We start from the raw sequence: 23693 nt of genomic DNA, 5'->3' as shown, positions 1-23693 counted from the left end.
ATGGGTTCCTTCAGCAAAGGAAATTTTACGTAATCTGCCAATTGTCAGCGGCTCATCCTCTCATTGAATCAAATGTTAAAGACCAGCAGTTGGCCTCCTTTGCAATGCCGTCATGCCCACATGCTAGTATCAGTTCTGTCTTCAAACGAATTTAATCAGGAACCTGCAAAGTGACTTCACACCAATCAAGTCACTTCGTCATACTACACAAGATTCAGAAACAAAAAGCAACTACTGTGTTCCTGACGTAACAATTCACAGGACTCTTCTCACTACCATAATAGGATTGGCAAGGTATCGTTTCATTTCAGTAGGATCAATGATTTCGCACTCAACTTCTGCAAGGCCTCTGCTCCGGACACCCGCTAAGAAGCATCTGATGATTGAACATCAAAATCAGGCCCCTTGCTTGCATTTAGTCTTTTGGCTAATTTTATTTCTCACATGCTGGTTGAATTTTGAGGTATACAGTATGTAGAACTATTAAGACAGTGAAGACCGACACTTTGTGTAATGTCATGCATTGTGTCAGTGTGTGAGACTTATGAACAAGGGCAACTTGGTTTCACTGGTGTGTTGGATTTGATGCTTGTGCCAAAAGTAGAAGACTACCATGTTTCCACTCGGTTTCGAACCGAGGACCTTTCGCGTGTTAGGCGAATGTGATAACCACTACACTATGGAAACAACTGATATGCAATGGCTTCCTTCAGCAAAGGAAATTTTAGGTAATCTGCCAATTGTCAGCGGCTCATCCTCTCATTGAATCAAATGTGAAAGACCAGCAGTTGGCCTCCTTTGCAATGCCGTCATGCCCACATGCTAGTATCAGTTCTGTCTTCAAACGAATTTAATCAGGAACCTGCAAAGTGACTTCACACCAATCAAGTCACTTCGTCATACTACACAAGATTCAGAAACAAAAAGCAACTACTGTGTTCCTGACGTAACAATTCACAGGACTCTTCTCACTACCATAATAGGATTGGCAAGGTATCGTTTCATTTCAGTAGGATCAATGATTTCGCACTCAACTTCTGCAAAGCCTCTGCTCCGGACACCCGCTAAGAAGCATCTGATGATTGAACATCAAAATCAGGCCCCTTGCTTGCATTTAGTCTTTTGGCTAATTTTATTTCTCACATGCTGGTTGAATTTTGAGGTATACAGTATGTAGAACGATTAAGACAGTGAAGACCGACACTTTGTGTAATGTCATGCATTGTGTCAGTGTGTGAGACTTATGAACAAGGGCAACTTGGTTTCACTGGTGTGTTGGATTTGATGCTTGTGCCAAAAGTAGAAGACTACCATGTTTCCACTCGGATTCGAGTCGAGGACTTTTCGCGTGTAAAGCGAATGTGATAACCACTACACTATGGAAACAACTGACATGCAGTGGCTTCCTTCAGCAAAGGACATTTTAGGTAATCTGCCAATTGTCAGTGGCTCATCCTCTCATTGAATCAAATGTGAAAAACCAGCAGTTGGCCTCCTTTGCAATGCCGTCATGCCCACATGCTAGTATCAGTTCTGTCTTCAAACGAATTTAATCAGGAACCTGCAAAGTGACTTCACACCAATCAAGTCACTTCGTCATACTACACAAGATTCAGAAACAGAAAGCAACTGCTGTGTTCCTAACGTAACAATTCACAGTACTCTTCTCACTACCATGATAGGATTGGCAAGGTATCGTTTCATTTCAGTAGGATCAATGACTTCGCACTCAACTTCTGCAAGGCCTCTGCTCCGGACACCCGCTAAGAAGCATCTGATGATTGAACATCAAAATCAGGCCGCTTGCTTGCATATGCTCTTTTGGCTAATTTTATTTCTCACATGCTGGTTGAGTTTTGAGCTATATGTAGAACTATTAAGAAAGTGAAGGCTGACACTTTGTGGAACACCATGCATTTTGTCATTGCGTGAGACTTATGAACGAGGGCAACTTGGTTTAACTGGTGTGTTGGATTTGAAGCTTGGGCCAAAAGCAGAAGACCAACATGTTTCCACTCGGTTTCGAACCGAGGACCTTTCGCGTGTGAGGCGAACGTGATAACCACTACACTATGGAAACAACTGACATACAATGGGTTCCTTCAGCAAAGGAAATTTTACGTAATCTGCCAATTGTCAGCGGCTCATCCTCTCATTGAATCAAATGTGAAAGACCAGCAGTTGGCCTCCTTTGCAATGCCGTCATGCCCACATGCTAGTATCAGTTCTGTCTTCAAACGAATTTAATCAGGAACCTGCAAAGTGACTTCACACCAATCAAGTCACTTCGTCATACTACACAAGATTCAGAAACAAAAAGCAACTACTGTGTTCCTGACGTAACAATTCACAGGACTCTTCTCACTACCATAATAGGATTGGCAAGGTATCGTTTCATTTCAGTAGGATCAATGATTTCGCACTCAACTTCTGCAAGGCCTCTGCTCCGGACACCCGCTAAGAAGCATCTGATGATTGAACATCAAAATCAGGCCCCTTGCTTGCATTTAGTCTTTTGGCTAATTTTATTTCTCACATGCTGGTTGAATTTTGAGGTATACAGTATGTAGAACTATTAAGACAGTGAAGACCGACACTTTGTGTAATGTCATGCATTGTGTCAGTGTGTGAGACTTATGAACAAGGGCAACTTGGTTTCACTGGTGTGTTGGATTTGATGCTTGTGCCAAAAGTAGAAGACTACCATGTTTCCACTCGGTTTCGAACCGAGGACCTTTCGCGTGTTAGGCGAATGTGATAACCACTACACTATGGAAACAACTGATATGCAATGGCTTCCTTCAGCAAAGGAAATTTTAGGTAATCTGCCAATTGTCAGCGGCTCATCCTCTCATTGAATCAAATGTGAAAGACCAGCAGTTGGCCTCCTTTGCAATGCCGTCATGCCCACATGCTAGTATCAGTTCTGTCTTCAAATGAATTTAATCAGGAACCTGCAAAGTGACTTCACACCAATCAAGTCACTTCGTCATACTACACAAGATTCAGAAACAAAAAGCAACTACTGTGTTCCTGACGTAACAATTCAAAGGACTCTTCTCACTACCATAATAGGATTGGCAAGGTATCGTTTCATTTCAGTAGGATCAATGATTTCGCACTCAACTTCTGCAAGGCCTCTGCTCCGGACACCCGCTAAGAAGCATCTGATGATTGAACATCAAAATCAGGCCGCTTGCTTGCATTTAGTCTTTTGGCTAATTTTATTTCTCACATGCTGGTTGAATTTTGAAGTATGCAGTATGTAGAACTATTAAGAAAGTGAAGGCTGACACTTTGTGAAACACCATGCATTTTGTCATTGTGTGAGACTTATGAACGAGGGCAACTTGGTTTATCTGGTGTGTTGGATTTGAAGCTTGGGCCAAAAGCAGAAGACCAACATGTTTCCACTCGGTTTCGAACCGAGGACCTTTCGCGTGTTAGGCGAATGTGATAACCACTACACTATGGAAACAGCTGATATGCAATGGCTTCCTTCAGCAAAGGAAATTTTAGGTAATCTGCCAATTGTCAGTGGCTCATCCTCTCATTGAATCAAATGTGAAAAACCAGCAGTTGGCCTCTTTGCAATGCCGTCATGCCCACATGCTAGTATCAGTTCTGTCTTCAAACGACATTAATCAGGAACCTGCAAAGTGACTTCACACCAATCAAGTCACTTCGTCATACTTAACAAGATTCAGAAACAGAAAGCAACTGCTGTGTTCCTAACGTAACAATTCACAGTACTCTTCTCACTACCATGATAGGATTGGCAAGGTATCGTTTCATTTCAGTAGGATCAATGATTTCGCACTCAACTTCTGCCAGGCCTCTGCTCCAGACACCCGCTAAGAAGCATCTGATGATTGAACATCAAAATCAGGCCGCTTGCTTGCATATGCTCTTTTGGCTAATTTTATTTCTCACATGCTGGTTGAGTTTTGAGCTATATGTAGAACTATTAAGAAAGCGAAGGCTGACACTTTGTGGAACACCATGCATTTTGTCATTGTGTGAGACTTATGAACGCGGGCAACTTGGTTTAACTGGTGTGTTGGATTTGAAGCTTGGGCCAAAAGCAGAAGACCAACATGTTTCCACTCGGTTTCAAACCGAGGACCTTTCGCGTGTGAGGCGAACGTGATAACCACTACACTATGGAAACAACTGACATACAATGGCTTCCTTCAGCAAAGGAAATTTTACGTAATCTGCCAATTGTCAGCGGCTCATCCTCTCATTGAATCAAATGTGAAAGACCAGCAGTTGGCCTCCTTTGCAATGCCGTCATGCCCACATGCTAGTATCAGTTCTGTCTTCAAACGAATTTAATCAGGAACCTGCAAAGTGACTTCACACCAATCAAGTCACTTCGTCATACTACACAAGATTCAGAAACAAAAAGCAACTACTGTGTTCCTGACGTAACAATTCACAGGACTCTTCTCACTGCCATAATAGGATTGGCAAGGTATCGTTTCATTTCAGTAGGATCAATGATTTCGCACTCAACTTCTGCAAGGCCTCTGCTCCGGACACCCGCTAAGAAGCATCTGATGATTGAACATCAAAATCAGGCCCCTTGCTTGCATTTAGTCTTTTGGCTAATTTTATTTCTCACATGCTGGTTGAATTTTGAGGTATACAGTATGTAGAACGATTAAGACAGTGAAGACCGACACTTTGTGTAATGTCATGCATTGTGTCAGTGTGTGAGACTTATGAACAAGGGCAACTTGGTTTCACTGGTGTGTTGGATTTGATGCTTGTGCCAAAAGTAGAAGACTACCATGTTTCCACTCGGATTCGAGTCGAGGACTTTTCGCGTGTAAAGCGAATGTGATAACCACTACACTATGGAAACAACTGACATGCAGTGGCTTCCTTCAGCAAAGGACATTTTAGGTAATCTGCCAATTGTCAGTGGCTCATCCTCTCATTGAATCAAATGTGAAAAACCAGCAGTTGGCCTCCTTTGCAATGCCGTCATGCCCACATGCTAGTATCAGTTCTGTCTTCAAACGAATTTAATCAGGAACCTGCAAAGTGACTTCACACCAATCAAGTCACTTCGTCATACTACACAAGATTCAGAAACAGAAAGCAACTGCTGTGTTCCTAACGTAACAATTCACAGTACTCTTCTCACTACCATGATAGGATTGGCAAGGTATCGTTTCATTTCAGTAGGATCAATGACTTCGCACTCAACTTCTGCAAGGCCTTTGCTCCGGACACCCGCTAAGAAGCATCTGATGATTGAACATCAAAATCAGGCCGCTTGCTTGCATATGCTCTTTTGGCTAATTTCATTTCTCACATGCTGGTTGAGTTTTGAGCAATATGTAGAACTATTAAGAAAGTGAAGGCTGAAACTTTGTGGAACACCATGCATATTGTCATTGTGTGAGACTCATGAACGAGGGCAACTTGGTTTAACTGGTGTGTTGGATTTGAAGCTTGGGCCAAAAGCAGAAGACCAACATGTTTCCACTCGGTTTCGAACCGAGGACCTTTCGCGTGTTAGGCGAATGTGATAACCACTACACTATGGAAACAACTGATATGCAATGGCTTCCTTCAGCAAAGGAAATTTTAGGTAATCTGCCAATTGTCAGTGGCTCATCCTCTCATTGAATCAAATGTGAAAAACCAGCAGTTGGCCTCTTTGCAATGCCGTCATGCCCACATGCTAGTATCAGTTCTGTCTTCAAACGACATTAATCAGGAACCTGCAAAGTGACTTCACACCAATCAAGTCACTTCGTCATACTTCACAAGATTCAGAAACAGAAAGCAACTGCTGTGTTCCTAACGTAACAATTCACAGTACTCTTCTCACTACCATGATAGGATTGGCAAGGTATCGTTTCATTTCAGTAGGATCAATGATTTCGCACTCAACTTCTGCCAGGCCTCTGCTCCGGACACCCGCTAAGAAGCATCTGATGATTGAACATCAAAATCAGGCCGCTTGCTTGCATATGCTCTTTTGGCTAATTTTTTTTCTCACATGCTGGTTGAGTTTTGAGCTATATGTAGAACTATTAAGAAAGTGAAGGCTGACACTTTGTGGAACACCATGCATTTTGTCATTGTGTGAGACTTATGAACGAGGGCAACTTGGTTTAACTGGTGTGTTGGATTTGAAGCTTGGGCCAAAAGCAGAAGACCAACATGTTTCCACTCGGTTTCGAACCGAGGACCTTTCGCGTGTGAGGCGAACGTGATAACCACTACACAATGGAAACAACTGACATACAATGGCTTCCTTCAGCAAAGGAAATTTTACGTAATCTGCCAATTGTCAGCGGCTCATCCTCTCATTGAATCAAATGTGAAAGACCAGCAGTTGGCCTCCTTTGCAATGCCGTCATGCCCACATGCTAGTATCAGTTCTGTCTTCAAACGAATTTAATCAGGAACCTGCAAAGTGACTTCACACCAATCAAGTCACTTCGTCATACTACACAAGATTCAGAAACAAAAAGCAACTACTGTGTTCCTGACGTAACAATTCACAGGACTCTTCTCACTACCATAATAGGATTGGCAAGGTATCGTTTCATTTCAGTAGGATCAATGATTTCGCACTCAACTTCTGCAAGGCCTCTGCTCCGGACACCCGCTAAGAAGCATCTGATGATTGAACATCAAAATCAGGCCCCTTGCTTGCATTTAGTCTTTTGGCTAATTTTATTTCTCACATGCTGGTTGAATTTTGAGGTATACAGTATGTAGAACGATTAAGACAGTGAAGACCGACACTTTGTGTAATGTCATGCATTGTGTCAGTGTGTGAGACTTATGAACAAGGGCAACTTGGTTTCACTGGTGTGTTGGATTTGATGCTTGTGCCAAAAGTAGAAGACTACCGTGTTTCCACTCGGATTCGAGCCGAGGACTTTTCGCGTGTAAAGCGAATGTGATAACCACTACACTATGGAAACAACTGACATGCAGTGGCTTCCTTCAGCAAAGCACATTTTAGGTAATCTGCCAATTGTCAGTGGCTCATCCTCTCATTGAATCAAATGTGAAAAACCAGCAGTTGGCCTCTTTGCAATGCCGTCATGCCCACATGCTAGTATCAGTTCTGTCTTCAAACGACATTAATCAGGAACCTGCAAAGTGACTTCACACCAATCAAGTCACTTCGTCATACTTCACAAGATTCAGAAACAGAAAGCAACTGCTGTGTTCCTAACGTAACAATTCACAGTACTCTTCTCACTACCATGATAGGATTGGCAAGGTATCGTTTCATTTCAGTAGGATCAATGATTTCGCACTCAACTTCTGCCAGGCCTCTGCTCCGGACACCCGCTAAGAAGCATCTGATGATTGAACATCAAAATCAGGCCGCTTGCTTGCATATGCCCTTTTGGCTAATTTTATTTCTCACATGCTGGTTGAGTTTTGAACTATATGTAGAACTATTAAGAAAGTGAAGGCTGACACTTTGTGGAACACCATGCATTTTGTCATTGTGTCAGACTTATGAACAAGGGCAACTTGGTTTAACTGGTGTGTTGGATTTGAAGCTTGGGCCGAAAGCAGAAGACCAACATGTTTCCACTCGGTTTCGAACCGAGGACCTTTCGCGTGTTAGGCGAATGTGATAACCACTACACTATGGAATCAACTGATATGCAATGGCTTCCTTCAGCAAAGGAAATTTTAGGTAATCTGCCAATTGTCAGCGGCTCATCCTCTCATTGAATCAAATGTGAAAGACCAGCAGTTGGCCTCCTTTGCAATGCCGTCATGCCCACATGCTAGTATCAGTTCTGTCTTCAAATGAATTTAATCAGGAACCTGCAAAGTGACTTCACACCAATCAAGTCACTTCGTCATACTACACAAGATTCAGAAACAAAAAGCAACTACTGTGTTCCTGACGTAACAATTCACAGGACTCTTCTCACTACCATAATAGGATTGGCAAGGTATCGTTTCATTTCAGTAGGATCAATGATTTCGCACTCAACTTCTGCAAGGCCTCTGCTCCGGACACCCGCTAAGAAGCATCTGATGATTGAACATCAAAATCAGGCCGCTTGCTTGCATTTAGTCTTTTGGCTAATTTTATTTCTCACATGCTGGTTGAATTTTGAAGTATGCAGTATGTAGAACTATTAAGAAAGTGAAGGCTGACACTTTGTGGAACACCATGCATTTTGTCATTGTGTGAGACTTATGAACGAGGGCAACTTGGTTTAACTGGTGTGTTGGATTTGAAGCTTGGGCCAAAAGCAGAAGACCAACATGTTTCCACTCGGTTTCGAACCGAGGACCTTTCGCGTGTGAGGCGAACGTGATAACCACTACACTATGGAAACAACTGACATACAATGGTTTCCTTCAGCAAAGGAAATTTTACGTAATCTGCCAATTGTCAGCGGCTCATCCTCTCATTGAATCAAATGTGAAAAACCAGCAGTTGGCCTCCTTTGCAATGCCGTCATGCCCACATGCTAGTATCAGTTCTGTCTTCAAACGAATTTAATCAGGAACCTGCAAAGTGACTTCACACCAATCAAGTCACTTCGTCATACTACACAAGATTCAGAAACAAAAAGCAACTACTGTGTTCCTAACGTAACAATTCACAGTACTCTTCTCACTACCATGATAGGATTGGCAAGGTATCGTTTCATTTCAGTAGGATCAATGACTTCGCACTCAACTTCTGCAAGGCCTCTGCTCCGGACACCCGCTAAGAAGCATCTGATGATTGAACATCAAAATCAGGCCGCTTGCTTGCATATGCTCTTTTGGCTAATTTTATTTCTCACATGCTGGTTGAGTTTTGAGCTATATGTAGAACTATTAAGAAAGTGAAGGCTGACACTTTGTGGAACACCATGCATTTTGTCATTGTGTGAGACTTATGAACGAGGGCAACTTGGTTTAACTGGTGTGTTGGATTTGAAGCTTGGGCCAAAAGCAGAAGACCAACATGTTTCCACTTGGTTTCGAACCGAGGACCTTTCGCGTGTGAGGCGAAATTGATAACCACTACACTATGGAAACAACTGACATACAATGGGTTCCTTCAGCAAAGGAAATTTTACGTAATCTGCCAATTGTCAGCGGCTCATCCTCTCATTGAATCAAATGTGAAAGACCAGCAGTTGGCCTCCTTTGCAATGCCGTCATGCCCACATGCTAGTATCAGTTCTGTCTTCAAACGAATTTAATCAGGAACCTGCAAAGTGACTTCACACCAATCAAGTCACTTCGTCATACTACACAAGATTCAGAAACAAAAAGCAACTACTGTGTTCCTGACGTAACAATTCACAGGACTCTTCTCACTACCATAATAGGATTGGCAAGGTATCGTTTCATTTCAGTAGGATCAATGATTTCGCACTCAACTTCTGCAAGGCCTCTGCTCCGGACACCCGCTAAGAAGCATCTGATGATTGAACATCAAAATCAGGCCGCTTGCTTGCATATGCCCTTTTGGCTAATTTTATTTCTCACATGCTGGTTGAGTTTTGAACTATATGTAGAACTATTAAGAAAGTGAAGGCTGACACTTTGTGGAACACCATGCATTTTGTCATTGTGTCAGACTTATGAACAAGGGCAACTTGGTTTAACTGGTGTGTTGGATTTGAAGCTTGGGCCGAAAGCAGAAGACCAACATGTTTCCACTCGGTTTCGAACCGAGGACCTTTCGCGTGTTAGGCGAATGTGATAACCACTACACTATGGAATCAACTGATATGCAATGGCTTCCTTCAGCAAAGGAAATTTTAGGTAATCTGCCAATTGTCAGCGGCTCATCCTCTCATTGAATCAAATGTGAAAGACCAGCAGTTGGCCTCCTTTGCAATGCCGTCATGCCCACATGCTAGTATCAGTTCTGTCTTCAAATGAATTTAATCAGGAACCTGCAAAGTGACTTCACACCAATCAAGTCACTTCGTCATACTACACAAGATTCAGAAACAAAAAGCAACTACTGTGTTCCTGACGTAACAATTCACAGGACTCTTCTCACTACCATAATAGGATTGGCAAGGTATCGTTTCATTTCAGTAGGATCAATGATTTCGCACTCAACTTCTGCAAGGCCTCTGCTCCGGACACCCGCTAAGAAGCATCTGATGATTGAACATCAAAATCAGGCCGCTTGCTTGCATTTAGTCTTTTGGCTAATTTTATTTCTCACATGCTGGTTGAATTTTGAAGTATGCAGTATGTAGAACTATTAAGAAAGTGAAGGCTGACACTTTGTGGAACACCATGCATTTTGTCATTGTGTGAGACTTATGAACGAGGGCAACTTGGTTTAACTGGTGTGTTGGATTTGAAGCTTGGGCCAAAAGCAGAAGACCATCATGTTTCCACTCGGTTTCGAACCGAGGACCTTTCGCGTGTGAGGCGAACGTGATAACCACTACACTATGGAAACAACTGACATACAATGGTTTCCTTCAGCAAAGGAAATTTTACGTAATCTGCCAATTGTCAGCGGCTCATCCTCTCATTGAATCAAATGTGAAAGACCAGCAGTTGGCCTCCTTTGCAATGCCGTCATGCCCACATGCTAGTATCAGTTCTGTCTTCAAACGAATTTAATCAGGAACCTGCAAAGTGACTTCACACCAATCAAGTCACTTCGTCATACTACACAAGATTCAGAAACAAAAAGCAACTACTGTGTTCCTAACGTAACAATTCACAGTACTCTTCTCACTACCATGATAGGATTGGCAAGGTATCGTTTCATTTCAGTAGGATCAATGACTTCGCACTCAACTTCTGCAAGGCCTCTGCTCCGGACACCCGCTAAGAAGCATCTGATGATTGAACATCAAAATCAGGCCGCTTGCTTGCATATGCTCTTTTGGCTAATTTTATTTCTCACATGCTGGTTGAGTTTTGAGCTATATGTAGAACTATTAAGAAAGTGAAGGCTGACACTTTGTGGAACACCATGCATTTTGTCATTGTGTGAGACTTATGAACGAGGGCAACTTGGTTTAACTGGTGTGTTGGATTTGAAGCTTGGGCCAAAAGCAGAAGACCAACATGTTTCCACTTGGTTTCGAACCGAGGACCTTTCGCGTGTGAGGCGAAATTGATAACCACTACACTATGGAAACAACTGACATACAATGGGTTCCTTCAGCAAAGGAAATTTTACGTAATCTGCCAATTGTCAGCGGCTCATCCTCTCATTGAATCAAATGTGAAAGACCAGCAGTTGGCCTCCTTTGCAATGCCGTCATGCCCACATGCTAGTATCAGTTCTGTCTTCAAACGAATTTAATCAGGAACCTGCAAAGTGACTTCACACCAATCAAGTCACTTCGTCATACTACACAAGATTCAGAAACAAAAAGCAACTACTGTGTTCCTGACGTAACAATTCACAGGACTCTTCTCACTACCATAATAGGATTGGCAAGGTATCGTTTCATTTCAGTAGGATCAATGATTTCGCACTCAACTTCTGCAAGGCCTCTGCTCCGGACACCCGCTAAGAAGCATCTGATGATTGAACATCAAAATCAGGCCCCTTGCTTGCATTTAGTCTTTTGGCTAATTTTATTTCTCACATGCTGGTTGAATTTTGAGGTATACAGTATGTAGAACTATTAAGACAGTGAAGACCGACACTTTGTGTAATGTCATGCATTGTGTCAGTGTGTGAGACTTATGAACAAGGGCAACTTGGTTTCACTGGTGTGTTGGATTTGATGCTTGTGCCAAAAGTAGAAGACTACCATGTTTCCACTCGGATTCGAGCCGAGGACTTTTCGCGTGTAAAGCGAATGTGATAACCACTACACTATGGAAACAACTGACATGCAGTGGCTTCCTTCAGCAAAGGACATTTTAGGTAATCTGCCAATTGTCAGTGGCTCATCCTCTCATTGAATCAAATGTGAAAAACCAGCAGTTGGCCTCCTTTGCAATGCCGTCATGCCCACATGCTAGTATCAGTTCTGTCTTCAAACGAATTTAATCAGGAACCTGCAAAGTGACTTCACACCAATCAAGTCACTTCGTCATACTACACAAGATTCAGAAACAAAAAGCAACTGCTGTGTTCCTGACGTAACAATTCACAGGACTCTTCTCACTACCATAATAGGATTGGCAAGGTATCGTTTCATTTCAGTAGGATCAATGATTTCGCACTCAACTTCTGCAAGGCCTCTGCTCCGGACACCCGCTAAGAAGCATCTGATGATTGAACATCAAAATCAGGCCGCTTGCTTGCATTTAGTCTTTTGGCTAATTTTATTTCTCACATGCTGGTTGAATTTTGAAGTATGCAGTATGTAGAACTATTAAGAAAGTGAAGGCTGACACTTTGTGGAACACCATGCATTTTGTCATTGTGTGAGACTTATGAACGAGGGCAACTTGGTTTAACTGGTGTGTTGGATTTGAAGCTTGGGCCAAAAGCAGAAGACCATCATGTTTCCACTCGGTTTCGAACCGAGGACCTTTCGCGTGTGAGGCGAACGCGATAACCACTACACTATGGAAACAACTGACATACAATGGTTTCCTTCAGCAAAGGAAATTTTACGTAATCTGCCAATTGTCAGCGGCTCATCCTCTCATTGAATCAAATGTGAAAGACCAGCAGTTGGCCTCCTTTGCAATGCCGTCATGCCCACATGCTAGTATCAGTTCTGTCTTCAAACGAATTTAATCAGGAACCTGCAAAGTGACTTCACACCAATCAAGTCACTTCGTCATACTACACAAGATTCAGAAACAAAAAGCAACTACTGTGTTCCTAACGTAACAATTCACAGTACTCTTCTCACTACCATGATAGGATTGGCAAGGTATCGTTTCATTTCAGTAGGATCAATGACTTCGCACTCAACTTCTGCAAGGCCTCTGCTCCGGACACCCGCTAAGAAGCATCTGATGATTGAACATCAAAATCAGGCCGCTTGCTTGCATATGCTCTTTTGGCTAATTTTATTTCTCACATGCTGGTTGAGTTTTGAGCTATATGTAGAACTATTAAGAAAGTGAAGGCTGACACTTTGTGGAACACCATGCATTTTGTCATTGTGTGAGACTTATGAACGAGGGCAACTTGGTTTAACTGGTGTGTTGGATTTGAAGCTTGGGCCAAAAGCAGAAGACCAACATGTTTCCACTTGGTTTCGAACCGAGGACCTTTCGCGTGTGAGGCGAAATTGATAACCACTACACTATGGAAACAACTGACATACAATGGGTTCCTTCAGCAAAGGAAATTTTACGTAATCTGCCAATTGTCAGCGGCTCATCCTCTCATTGAATCAAATGTGAAAGACCAGCAGTTGGCCTCCTTTGCAATGCCGTCATGCCCACATGCTAGTATCAGTTCTGTCTTCAAACGAATTTAATCAGGAACCTGCAAAGTGACTTCACACCAATCAAGTCACTTCGTCATACTACACAAGATTCAGAAACAAAAAGCAACTACTGTGTTCCTGACGTAACAATTCACAGGACTCTTCTCACTACCATAATAGGATTGGCAAGGTATCGTTTCATTTCAGTAGGATCAATGATTTCGCACTCAACTTCTGCAAGGCCTCTGCTCCGGACACCCGCTAAGAAGCATCTGATGATTGAACATCAAAATCAGGCCCCTTGCTTGCATTTAGTCTTTTGGCTAATTTTATTTCTCACATGCTGGTTGAATTTTGAGGTATACAGTATGTAGAACTATTAAGACAGTGAAGACCGACACTTTGTGTAATGTCATGCATTGTGTCAGTGTGTGAGACTTATGAACAAGGGCAACTTGGTTTCACTGGTGTGTTGGATTTGATGCTTGTGCCAAAAGTAGAAGACTACCATGTTTCCACTCGGATTCGAGCCGAGGACTTTTCGCGTGTAAAGCGAATGTGATAACCACTACACTATGGAAACAACTGACATGCAGTGGCTTCCTTCAGCAAAGGACATTTTAGGTAATCTGCCAATTGTCAGTGGCTCATCCTCTCATTGAATCAAATGTGAAAAACCAGCAGTTGGCCTCCTTTGCAATGCCGTCATGCCCACATGCTAGTATCAGTTCTGTCTTCAAACGAATTTAATCAGGAACCTGCAAAGTGACTTCACACCAATCAAGTCACTTCGTCATACTACACAAGATTCAGAAACAGAAAGCAACTGCTGTGTTCCTAACGTAACAATTCACAGTACTCTTCTCACTACCATGATAGGATTGGCAAGGTATCGTTTCATTTCAGTAGGATCAATGACTTCGCACTCAACTTCTGCAAGGCCTCTGCTCCGGACACCCGCTAAGAAGCATCTGATGATTGAACATCAAAATCAGGCCGCTTGCTTGCATATGCTCTTTTGGCTAATTTTATTTCTCACATGCTGGTTGAGTTTTGAGCTATATGTAGAACTATTAAGAAAGTGAAGGCTGACACTTTGTGGAACACCATGCATTTTGTCATTGTGTGAGACTTATGAACGAGGGCAACTTGGTTTAACTGGTGTGTTGGATTTGAAGCTTGGGCCAAAAGCAGAAGACCAACATGTTTCCACTCGGTTTCGAACCGAGGACCTTTCGCGTGTGAGGCGAACTTGATAACCACTACACTATGGAAACAACTGACATACAATGGGTTCCTTCAGCAAAGGAAATTTTACGTAATCTGCCAATTGTCAGCGGCTCATCCTCTCATTGAATCAAATGTGAAAGACCAGCAGTTGGCCTCCTTTGCAATGCCGTCATGCCCACATGCTAGTATCAGTTCTGTCTTCAAACGAATTTAATCAGGAACCTGCAAAGTGACTTCACACCAATCAAGTCACTTCGTCATACTACACAAGATTCAGAAACAGAAAGCAACTGCTGTGTTCCTAACGTAACAATTCACAGTACTCTTCTCACTACCATGATAGGATTGGCAAGGTATCGTTTCATTTCAGTAGGATCAATGACTTCGCACTCAACTTCTGCAAGGCCTCTGCTCCGGACACCCGCTAAGAAGCATCTGATGATTGAACATCAAAATCAGGCCGCTTGCTTGCATATGCTCTTTTGGCTAATTTTATTTCTCACATGCTGGTTGAGTTTTGAGCTATATGTAGAACTATTAAGAAAGTGAAGGCTGACACTTTGTGGAACACCATGCATTTTGTCATTGTGTGAGACTTATGAACGAGGGCAACTTGGTTTAACTGGTGTGTTGGATTTGAAGCTTGGGCCAAAAGCAGAAGACCAACATGTTTCCACTCGGTTTCGAACCGAGGACCTTTCGCGTGTGAGGCGAACTTGATAACCACTACACTATGGAAACAACTGACATACAATGGGTTCCTTCAGCAAAGGAAATTTTACGTAATCTGCCAATTGTCAGCGGCTCATCCTCTCATTGAATCAAATGTGAAAGACCAGCAGTTGGCCTCCTTTGCAATGCCGTCATGCCCACATGCTAGTATCAGTTCTGTCTTCAAACGAATTTAATCAGGAACCTGCAAAGTGACTTCACACCAATCAAGTCACTTCGTCATACTACACAAGATTCAGAAACAAAAAGCAACTACTGTGTTCCTGACGTAACAATTCACAGGACTCTTCTCACTACCATAATAGGATTGGCAAGGTATCGTTTCATTTCAGTAGGATCAATGATTTCGCACTCAACTTCTGCAAGGCCTCTGCTCCGGACACCCGCTAAGAAGCATCTGATGATTGAACATCAAAATCAGGCCCCTTGCTTGCATTTAGTCTTTTGGCTAATTTTATTTCTCACATGCTGGTTGAATTTTGAAGTATACAGTATGTAGAACTATTAAGACAGTGAAGACCGACACTTTGTGTAATGTCATGCATTGTGTCAGTGTGTGAGACTTATGAACAAGGGCAACTTGGTTTCACTGGTGTGTTGGATTTGATGCTTGTGCCAAAAGTAGAAGACTACCATGTTTCCACTCGGATTCGAGCCGAGGACTTTTCGCGTGTAAAGCGAATGTGATAACCACTACACTATGGAAACAACTGACATGCAGTGGCTTCCTTCAGCAAAGGACATTTTAGGTAATCTGCCAATTGTCAGTGGCTCATCCTCTCATTGAATCAAATGTGAAAAACCAGCAGTTGGCCTCCTTTGCAATGCCGTCATGCCCACATGCTAGTATCAGTTCTGTCTTCAAACGAATTTAATCAGGAACCTGCAAAGTGACTTCACACCAATCAAGTCACTTCGTCATACTACACAAGATTCAGAAACAGAAAGCAACTGCTGTGTTCCTAACGTAACAATTCACAGTACTCTTCTCACTACCATGATAGGATTGGCAAGGTATCGTTTCATTTCAGTAGGATCAATGACTTCGCACTCAACTTCTGCAAGGCCTCTGCTCCGGACACCCGCTAAGAAGCATCTGATGATTGAACATCAAAATCAGGCCGCTTGCTTGCATATGCTCTTTTGGCTAATTTTATTTCTCACATGCTGGTTGAGTTTTGAGCTATATGTAGAACTATTAAGAAAGTGAAGGCTGACACTTTGTGGAACACCATGCATTTTGTCATTGTGTGAGACTTATGAACGAGGGCAACTTGGTTTAACTGGTGTGTTGGATTTGAAGCTTGGGCCAAAAGCAGAAGACCAACATGTTTCCACTCGGTTTCGAACCGAGGACCTTTCGCGTGTGAGGCGAACGTGATAACCACTACACTATGGAAACAACTGACATACAATGGGTTCCTTCAGCAAAGGAAATTTTACGTAATCTGCCAATTGTCAGCGGCTCATCCTCTCATTGAATCAAATGTTAAAGACCAGCAGTTGGCCTCCTTTGCAATGCCGTCATGCCCACATGCTAGTATCAGTTCTGTCTTCAAACGAATTTAATCAGGAACCTGCAAAGTGACTTCACACCAATCAAGTCACTTCGTCATACTACACAAGATTCAGAAACAAAAAGCAACTACTGTGTTCCTGACGTAACAATTCACAGGACTCTTCTCACTACCATAATAGGATTGGCAAGGTATCGTTTCATTTCAGTAGGATCAATGATTTCGCACTCAACTTCTGCAAGGCCTCTGCTCCGGACACCCGCTAAGAAGCATCTGATGATTGAACATCAAAATCAGGCCCCTTGCTTGCATTTAGTCTTTTGGCTAATTTTATTTCTCACATGCTGGTTGAATTTTGAGGTATACAGTATGTAGAACTATTAAGACAGTGAAGACCGACACTTTGTGTAATGTCATGCATTGTGTCAGTGTGTGAGACTTATGAACAAGGGCAACTTGGTTTCACTGGTGTGTTGGATTTGATGCTTGTGCCAAAAGTAGAAGACTACCATGTTTCCACTCGGTTTCGAACCGAGGACCTTTCGCGTGTTAGGCGAATGTGATAACCACTACACTATGGAAACAACTGATATGCAATGGCTTCCTTCAGCAAAGGAAATTTTAGGTAATCTGCCAATTGTCAGCGGCTCATCCTCTCATTGAATCAAATGTGAAAGACCAGCAGTTGGCCTCCTTTGCAATGCCGTCATGCCCACATGCTAGTATCAGTTCTGTCTTCAAACGAATTTAATCAGGAACCTGCAAAGTGACTTCACACCAATCAAGTCACTTCGTCATACTACACAAGATTCAGAAACAAAAAGCAACTACTGTGTTCCTGACGTAACAATTCACAGGACTCTTCTCACTACCATAATAGGATTGGCAAGGTATCGTTTCATTTCAGTAGGATCAATGATTTCGCACTCAACTTCTGCAAGGCCTCTGCTCCGGACACCCGCTAAGAAGCATCTGATGATTGAACATCAAAATCAGGCCCCTTGCTTGCATTTAGTCTTTTGGCTAATTTTATTTCTCACATGCTGGTTGAATTTTGAGGTATACAGTATGTAGAACGATTAAGACAGTGAAGACCGACACTTTGTGTAATGTCATGCATTGTGTCAGTGTGTGAGACTTATGAACAAGGGCAACTTGGTTTCACTGGTGTGTTGGATTTGATGCTTGTGCCAAAAGTAGAAGACTACCATGTTTCCACTCGGATTCGAGTCGAGGACTTTTCGCGTGTAAAGCGAATGTGATAACCACTACACTATGGAAACAACTGACATGCAGTGGCTTCCTTCAGCAAAGGACATTTTAGGTAATCTGCCAATTGTCAGTGGCTCATCCTCTCATTGAATCAAATGTGAAAAACCAGCAGTTGGCCTCCTTTGCAATGCCGTCATGCCCACATGCTAGTATCAGTTCTGTCTTCAAACGAATTTAATCAGGAACCTGCAAAGTGACTTCACACCAATCAAGTCACTTCGTCATACTACACAAGATTCAGAAACAGAAAGCAACTGCTGTGTTCCTAACGTAACAATTCACAGTACTCTTCTCACTACCATGATAGGATTGGCAAGGTATCGTTTCATTTCAGTAGGATCAATGACTTCGCACTCAACTTCTGCAAGGCCTCTGCTCCGGACACCCGCTAAGAAGCATCTGATGATTGAACATCAAAATCAGGCCGCTTGCTTGCATATGCTCTTTTGGCTAATTTTATTTCTCACATGCTGGTTGAGTTTTGAGCTATATGTAGAACTATTAAGAAAGTGAAGGCTGACACTTTGTGGAACACCATGCATTTTGTCATTGCGTGAGACTTATGAACGAGGGCAACTTGGTTTAACTGGTGTGTTGGATTTGAAGCTTGGGCCAAAAGCAGAAGACCAACATGTTTCCACTCGGTTTCGAACCGAGGACCTTTCGCGTGTGAGGCGAACGTGATAACCACTACACTATGGAAACAACTGACATACAATGGGTTCCTTCAGCAAAGGAAATTTTACGTAATCTGCCAATTGTCAGCGGCTCATCCTCTCATTGAATCAAATGTGAAAGACCAGCAGTTGGCCTCCTTTGCAATGCCGTCATGCCCACATGCTAGTATCAGTTCTGTCTTCAAACGAATTTAATCAGGAACCTGCAAAGTGACTTCACACCAATCAAGTCACTTCGTCATACTACACAAGATTCAGAAACAAAAAGCAACTACTGTGTTCCTGACGTAACAATTCACAGGACTCTTCTCACTACCATAATAGGATTGGCAAGGTATCGTTTCATTTCAGTAGGATCAATGATTTCGCACTCAACTTCTGCAAGGCCTCTGCTCCGGACACCCGCTAAGAAGCATCTGATGATTGAACATCAAAATCAGGCCCCTTGCTTGCATTTAGTCTTTTGGCTAATTTTATTTCTCACATGCTGGTTGAATTTTGAGGTATACAGTATGTAGAACTATTAAGACAGTGAAGACCGACACTTTGTGTAATGTCATGCATTGTGTCAGTGTGTGAGACTTATGAACAAGGGCAACTTGGTTTCACTGGTGTGTTGGATTTGATGCTTGTGCCAAAAGTAGAAGACTACCATGTTTCCACTCGGTTTCGAACCGAGGACCTTTCGCGTGTTAGGCGAATGTGATAACCACTACACTATGGAAACAACTGATATGCAATGGCTTCCTTCAGCAAAGGAAATTTTAGGTAATCTGCCAATTGTCAGCGGCTCATCCTCTCATTGAATCAAATGTGATAGACCAGCAGTTGGCCTCCTTTGCAATGCCGTCATGCCCACATGCTAGTATCAGTTCTGTCTTCAAATGAATTTAATCAGGAACCTGCAAAGTGACTTCACACCAATCAAGTCACTTCGTCATACTACACAAGATTCAGAAACAAAAAGCAACTACTGTGTTCCTGACGTAACAATTCAAAGGACTCTTCTCACTACCATAATAGGATTGGCAAGGTATCGTTTCATTTCAGTAGGATCAATGATTTCGCACTCAACTTCTGCAAGGCCTCTGCTCCGGACACCCGCTAAGAAGCATCTGATGATTGAACATCAAAATCAGGCCGCTTGCTTGCATTTAGTCTTTTGGCTAATTTTATTTCTCACATGCTGGTTGAATTTTGAAGTATGCAGTATGTAGAACTATTAAGAAAGTGAAGGCTGACACTTTGTGAAACACCATGCATTTTGTCATTGTGTGAGACTTATGAACGAGGGCAACTTGGTTTATCTGGTGTGTTGGATTTGAAGCTTGGGCCAAAAGCAGAAGACCAACATGTTTCCACTCGGTTTCGAACCGAGGACCTTTCGCGTGTTAGGCGAATGTGATAACCACTACACTATGGAAACAGCTGATATGCAATGGCTTCCTTCAGCAAAGGAAATTTTAGGTAATCTGCCAATTGTCAGTGGCTCATCCTCTCATTGAATCAAATGTGAAAAACCAGCAGTTGGCCTCTTTGCAATGCCGTCATGCCCACATGCTAGTATCAGTTCTGTCTTCAAACGACATTAATCAGGAACCTGCAAAGTGACTTCACACCAATCAAGTCACTTCGTCATACTTAACAAGATTCAGAAACAGAAAGCAACTGCTGTGTTCCTAACGTAACAATTCACAGTACTCTTCTCACTACCATGATAGGATTGGCAAGGTATCGTTTCATTTCAGTAGGATCAATGATTTCGCACTCAACTTCTGCCAGGCCTCTGCTCCAGACACCCGCTAAGAAGCATCTGATGATTGAACATCAAAATCAGGCCGCTTGCTTGCATATGCTCTTTTGGCTAATTTTATTTCTCACATGCTGGTTGAGTTTTGAGCTATATGTAGAACTATTAAGAAAGCGAAGGCTGACACTTTGTGGAACACCATGCATTTTGTCATTGTGTGAGACTTATGAACGCGGGCAACTTGGTTTAACTGGTGTGTTGGATTTGAAGCTTGGGCCAAAAGCAGAAGACCAACATGTTTCCACTCGGTTTCAAACCGAGGACCTTTCGCGTGTGAGGCGAACGTGATAACCACTACACTATGGAAACAACTGACATACAATGGCTTCCTTCAGCAAAGGAAATTTTACGTAATCTGCCAATTGTCAGCGGCTCATCCTCTCATTGAATCAAATGTGAAAGACCAGCAGTTGGCCTCCTTTGCAATGCCGTCATGCCCACATGCTAGTATCAGTTCTGTCTTCAAACGAATTTAATCAGGAACCTGCAAAGTGACTTCACACCAATCAAGTCACTTCGTCATACTACACAAGATTCAGAAACAAAAAGCAACTACTGTGTTCCTGACGTAACAATTCACAGGACTCTTCTCACTACCATAATAGGATTGGCAAGGTATCGTTTCATTTCAGTAGGATCAATGATTTCGCACTCAACTTCTGCAAGGCCTCTGCTCCGGACACCCGCTAAGAAGCATCTGATGATTGAACATCAAAATCAGGCCCCTTGCTTGCATTTAGTCTTTTGGCTAATTTTATTTCTCACATGCTGGTTGAATTTTGAGGTATACAGTATGTAGAACTATTAAGACAGTGAAGACCGACACTTTGTGTAATGTCATGCATTGTGTCAGTGTGTGAGACTTATGAACAAGGGCAACTTGGTTTCACTGGTGTGTTGGATTTGATGCTTGTGCCAAAAGTAGAAGACTACCATGTTTCCACTCGGATTCGAGCCGAGGACTTTTCGCGTGTAAAGCGAATGTGATAACCACTACACTATGGAAACAACTGACATGCAGTGGCTTCCTTCAGCAAAGGACATTTTAGGTAATCTGCCAATTGTCAGTGGCTCATCCTCTCATTGAATCAAATGTGAAAAACCAGCAGTTGGCCTCCTTTGCAATGCCGTCATGCCCACATGCTAGTATCAGTTCTGTCTTCAAACGAATTTAATCAGGAACCTGCAAAGTGACTTCACACCAATCAAGTCACTTCGTCATACTACACAAGATTCAGAAACAAAAAGCAACTGCTGTGTTCCTGACGTAACAATTCACAGGACTCTTCTCACTACCATAATAGGATTGGCAAGGTATCGTTTCATTTCAGTAGGATCAATGATTTCGCACTCAACTTCTGCAAGGCCTCTGCTCCGGACACCCGCTAAGAAGCATCTGATGATTGAACATCAAAATCAGGCCGCTTGCTTGCATTTAGTCTTTTGGCTAATTTTATTTCTCACATGCTGGTTGAATTTTGAAGTATGCAGTATGTAGAACTATTAAGAAAGTGAAGGCTGACACTTTGTGGAACACCATGCATTTTGTCATTGTGTGAGACTTATGAACGAGGGCAACTTGGTTTAACTGGTGTGTTGGATTTGAAGCTTGGGCCAAAAGCAGAAGACCATCATGTTTCCACTCGGTTTCGAACCGAGGACCTTTCGCGTGTGAGGCGAACGCGATAACCACTACACTATGGAAACAACTGACATACAATGGTTTCCTTCAGCAAAGGAAATTTTACGTAATCTGCCAATTGTCAGCGGCTCATCCTCTCATTGAATCAAATGTGAAAGACCAGCAGTTGGCCTCCTTTGCAATGCCGTCATGCCCACATGCTAGTATCAGTTCTGTCTTCAAACGAATTTAATCAGGAACCTGCAAAGTGACTTCACACCAATCAAGTCACTTCGTCATACTACACAAGATTCAGAAACAAAAAGCAACTACTGTGTTCCTAACGTAACAATTCACAGTACTCTTCTCACTACCATGATAGGATTGGCAAGGTATCGTTTCATTTCAGTAGGATCAATGACTTCGCACTCAACTTCTGCAAGGCCTCTGCTCCGGACACCCGCTAAGAAGCATCTGATGATTGAACATCAAAATCAGGCCGCTTGCTTGCATATGCTCTTTTGGCTAATTTTATTTCTCACATGCTGGTTGAGTTTTGAGCTATATGTAGAACTATTAAGAAAGTGAAGGCTGACACTTTGTGGAACACCATGCATTTTGTCATTGTGTGAGACTTATGAACGAGGGCAACTTGGTTTAACTGGTGTGTTGGATTTGAAGCTTGGGCCAAAAGCAGAAGACCAACATGTTTCCACTTGGTTTCGAACCGAGGACCTTTCGCGTGTGAGGCGAAATTGATAACCACTACACTATGGAAACAACTGACATACAATGGGTTCCTTCAGCAAAGGAAATTTTACGTAATCTGCCAATTGTCAGCGGCTCATCCTCTCATTGAATCAAATGTGAAAGACCAGCAGTTGGCCTCCTTTGCAATGCCGTCATGCCCACATGCTAGTATCAGTTCTGTCTTCAAACGAATTTAATCAGGAACCTGCAAAGTGACTTCACACCAATCAAGTCACTTCGTCATACTACACAAGATTCAGAAACAAAAAGCAACTACTGTGTTCCTGACGTAACAATTCACAGGACTCTTCTCACTACCATAATAGGATTGGCAAGGTATCGTTTCATTTCAGTAGGATCAATGATTTCGCACTCAACTTCTGCAAGGCCTCTGCTCCGGACACCCGCTAAGAAGCATCTGATGATTGAACATCAAAATCAGGCCCCTTGCTTGCATTTAGTCTTTTGGCTAATTTTATTTCTCACATGCTGGTTGAATTTTGAGGTATACAGTATGTAGAACTATTAAGACAGTGAAGACCGACACTTTGTGTAATGTCATGCATTGTGTCAGTGTGTGAGACTTATGAACAAGGGCAACTTGGTTTCACTGGTGTGTTGGATTTGATGCTTGTGCCAAAAGTAGAAGACTACCATGTTTCCACTCGGATTCGAGCCGAGGACTTTTCGCGTGTAAAGCGAATGTGATAACCACTACACTATGGAAACAACTGACATGCAGTGGCT

At 42.5% G+C, this 23693-nt stretch overlaps 34 non-coding genes across 34 annotated transcripts; all 34 read right to left on the bottom strand.

The window, feature by feature from the left end:
• Window positions 1–614: 614 nt before the first annotated feature.
• Window positions 615–687, bottom strand: trnav-aac (transfer RNA valine (anticodon AAC)). The gene has a single exon. It is a non-coding gene; the product is annotated as a tRNA-Val (tRNA).
• Window positions 688–1313: 626 nt separating this feature from the next.
• trnav-uac (transfer RNA valine (anticodon UAC)) lies at window positions 1314–1386 on the bottom strand. Its single transcript has one exon. It is a non-coding gene; the product is annotated as a tRNA-Val (tRNA).
• A 621-nt stretch (window positions 1387–2007) lies between these two features.
• Window positions 2008–2080, bottom strand: trnav-cac (transfer RNA valine (anticodon CAC)). Its single transcript has one exon. It is a non-coding gene; the product is annotated as a tRNA-Val (tRNA).
• A 626-nt stretch (window positions 2081–2706) lies between these two features.
• trnav-aac (transfer RNA valine (anticodon AAC)) lies at window positions 2707–2779 on the bottom strand. Its single transcript has one exon. It is a non-coding gene; the product is annotated as a tRNA-Val (tRNA).
• Window positions 2780–3405: 626 nt separating this feature from the next.
• trnav-aac (transfer RNA valine (anticodon AAC)) lies at window positions 3406–3478 on the bottom strand. Its single transcript has one exon. It is a non-coding gene; the product is annotated as a tRNA-Val (tRNA).
• Window positions 3479–4098: 620 nt separating this feature from the next.
• Window positions 4099–4171, bottom strand: trnav-cac (transfer RNA valine (anticodon CAC)). The gene has a single exon. It is a non-coding gene; the product is annotated as a tRNA-Val (tRNA).
• Window positions 4172–4797: 626 nt separating this feature from the next.
• Window positions 4798–4870, bottom strand: trnav-uac (transfer RNA valine (anticodon UAC)). The gene has a single exon. It is a non-coding gene; the product is annotated as a tRNA-Val (tRNA).
• A 621-nt stretch (window positions 4871–5491) lies between these two features.
• On the bottom strand, window positions 5492–5564 carry trnav-aac (transfer RNA valine (anticodon AAC)). Its single transcript has one exon. It is a non-coding gene; the product is annotated as a tRNA-Val (tRNA).
• A 620-nt stretch (window positions 5565–6184) lies between these two features.
• On the bottom strand, window positions 6185–6257 carry trnav-cac (transfer RNA valine (anticodon CAC)). The gene has a single exon. It is a non-coding gene; the product is annotated as a tRNA-Val (tRNA).
• Window positions 6258–6883: 626 nt separating this feature from the next.
• Window positions 6884–6956, bottom strand: trnav-uac (transfer RNA valine (anticodon UAC)). Its single transcript has one exon. It is a non-coding gene; the product is annotated as a tRNA-Val (tRNA).
• Window positions 6957–7576: 620 nt separating this feature from the next.
• trnav-aac (transfer RNA valine (anticodon AAC)) lies at window positions 7577–7649 on the bottom strand. Its single transcript has one exon. It is a non-coding gene; the product is annotated as a tRNA-Val (tRNA).
• A 626-nt stretch (window positions 7650–8275) lies between these two features.
• trnav-cac (transfer RNA valine (anticodon CAC)) lies at window positions 8276–8348 on the bottom strand. The gene has a single exon. It is a non-coding gene; the product is annotated as a tRNA-Val (tRNA).
• Window positions 8349–8969: 621 nt separating this feature from the next.
• trnav-cac (transfer RNA valine (anticodon CAC)) lies at window positions 8970–9042 on the bottom strand. The gene has a single exon. It is a non-coding gene; the product is annotated as a tRNA-Val (tRNA).
• Window positions 9043–9663: 621 nt separating this feature from the next.
• trnav-aac (transfer RNA valine (anticodon AAC)) lies at window positions 9664–9736 on the bottom strand. Its single transcript has one exon. It is a non-coding gene; the product is annotated as a tRNA-Val (tRNA).
• Window positions 9737–10362: 626 nt separating this feature from the next.
• trnav-cac (transfer RNA valine (anticodon CAC)) lies at window positions 10363–10435 on the bottom strand. The gene has a single exon. It is a non-coding gene; the product is annotated as a tRNA-Val (tRNA).
• A 621-nt stretch (window positions 10436–11056) lies between these two features.
• Window positions 11057–11129, bottom strand: trnav-cac (transfer RNA valine (anticodon CAC)). The gene has a single exon. It is a non-coding gene; the product is annotated as a tRNA-Val (tRNA).
• Window positions 11130–11755: 626 nt separating this feature from the next.
• On the bottom strand, window positions 11756–11828 carry trnav-uac (transfer RNA valine (anticodon UAC)). The gene has a single exon. It is a non-coding gene; the product is annotated as a tRNA-Val (tRNA).
• A 626-nt stretch (window positions 11829–12454) lies between these two features.
• trnav-cac (transfer RNA valine (anticodon CAC)) lies at window positions 12455–12527 on the bottom strand. The gene has a single exon. It is a non-coding gene; the product is annotated as a tRNA-Val (tRNA).
• Window positions 12528–13148: 621 nt separating this feature from the next.
• Window positions 13149–13221, bottom strand: trnav-cac (transfer RNA valine (anticodon CAC)). The gene has a single exon. It is a non-coding gene; the product is annotated as a tRNA-Val (tRNA).
• A 626-nt stretch (window positions 13222–13847) lies between these two features.
• trnav-uac (transfer RNA valine (anticodon UAC)) lies at window positions 13848–13920 on the bottom strand. The gene has a single exon. It is a non-coding gene; the product is annotated as a tRNA-Val (tRNA).
• Window positions 13921–14541: 621 nt separating this feature from the next.
• trnav-cac (transfer RNA valine (anticodon CAC)) lies at window positions 14542–14614 on the bottom strand. The gene has a single exon. It is a non-coding gene; the product is annotated as a tRNA-Val (tRNA).
• Window positions 14615–15235: 621 nt separating this feature from the next.
• Window positions 15236–15308, bottom strand: trnav-cac (transfer RNA valine (anticodon CAC)). Its single transcript has one exon. It is a non-coding gene; the product is annotated as a tRNA-Val (tRNA).
• Window positions 15309–15934: 626 nt separating this feature from the next.
• On the bottom strand, window positions 15935–16007 carry trnav-uac (transfer RNA valine (anticodon UAC)). The gene has a single exon. It is a non-coding gene; the product is annotated as a tRNA-Val (tRNA).
• Window positions 16008–16628: 621 nt separating this feature from the next.
• trnav-cac (transfer RNA valine (anticodon CAC)) lies at window positions 16629–16701 on the bottom strand. Its single transcript has one exon. It is a non-coding gene; the product is annotated as a tRNA-Val (tRNA).
• Window positions 16702–17327: 626 nt separating this feature from the next.
• On the bottom strand, window positions 17328–17400 carry trnav-aac (transfer RNA valine (anticodon AAC)). Its single transcript has one exon. It is a non-coding gene; the product is annotated as a tRNA-Val (tRNA).
• Window positions 17401–18026: 626 nt separating this feature from the next.
• On the bottom strand, window positions 18027–18099 carry trnav-uac (transfer RNA valine (anticodon UAC)). Its single transcript has one exon. It is a non-coding gene; the product is annotated as a tRNA-Val (tRNA).
• Window positions 18100–18720: 621 nt separating this feature from the next.
• On the bottom strand, window positions 18721–18793 carry trnav-cac (transfer RNA valine (anticodon CAC)). Its single transcript has one exon. It is a non-coding gene; the product is annotated as a tRNA-Val (tRNA).
• Window positions 18794–19419: 626 nt separating this feature from the next.
• Window positions 19420–19492, bottom strand: trnav-aac (transfer RNA valine (anticodon AAC)). The gene has a single exon. It is a non-coding gene; the product is annotated as a tRNA-Val (tRNA).
• A 626-nt stretch (window positions 19493–20118) lies between these two features.
• trnav-aac (transfer RNA valine (anticodon AAC)) lies at window positions 20119–20191 on the bottom strand. The gene has a single exon. It is a non-coding gene; the product is annotated as a tRNA-Val (tRNA).
• Window positions 20192–20811: 620 nt separating this feature from the next.
• trnav-cac (transfer RNA valine (anticodon CAC)) lies at window positions 20812–20884 on the bottom strand. Its single transcript has one exon. It is a non-coding gene; the product is annotated as a tRNA-Val (tRNA).
• A 626-nt stretch (window positions 20885–21510) lies between these two features.
• Window positions 21511–21583, bottom strand: trnav-uac (transfer RNA valine (anticodon UAC)). The gene has a single exon. It is a non-coding gene; the product is annotated as a tRNA-Val (tRNA).
• Window positions 21584–22209: 626 nt separating this feature from the next.
• Window positions 22210–22282, bottom strand: trnav-cac (transfer RNA valine (anticodon CAC)). The gene has a single exon. It is a non-coding gene; the product is annotated as a tRNA-Val (tRNA).
• Window positions 22283–22903: 621 nt separating this feature from the next.
• On the bottom strand, window positions 22904–22976 carry trnav-cac (transfer RNA valine (anticodon CAC)). Its single transcript has one exon. It is a non-coding gene; the product is annotated as a tRNA-Val (tRNA).
• A 626-nt stretch (window positions 22977–23602) lies between these two features.
• On the bottom strand, window positions 23603–23675 carry trnav-uac (transfer RNA valine (anticodon UAC)). The gene has a single exon. It is a non-coding gene; the product is annotated as a tRNA-Val (tRNA).
• Between the last annotated feature and the right edge of the window lie 18 nt (window positions 23676–23693).

The sequence above is a fragment of the Paramormyrops kingsleyae genome, chromosome 1 (genome assembly GCF_048594095.1).
Source record: "Paramormyrops kingsleyae isolate MSU_618 chromosome 1, PKINGS_0.4, whole genome shotgun sequence".
In the NCBI taxonomy this organism is placed as follows: Eukaryota; Metazoa; Chordata; class Actinopteri; order Osteoglossiformes; family Mormyridae; genus Paramormyrops; species Paramormyrops kingsleyae.
This window is presented reverse-complemented; position numbering and strand designations above follow the sequence as displayed.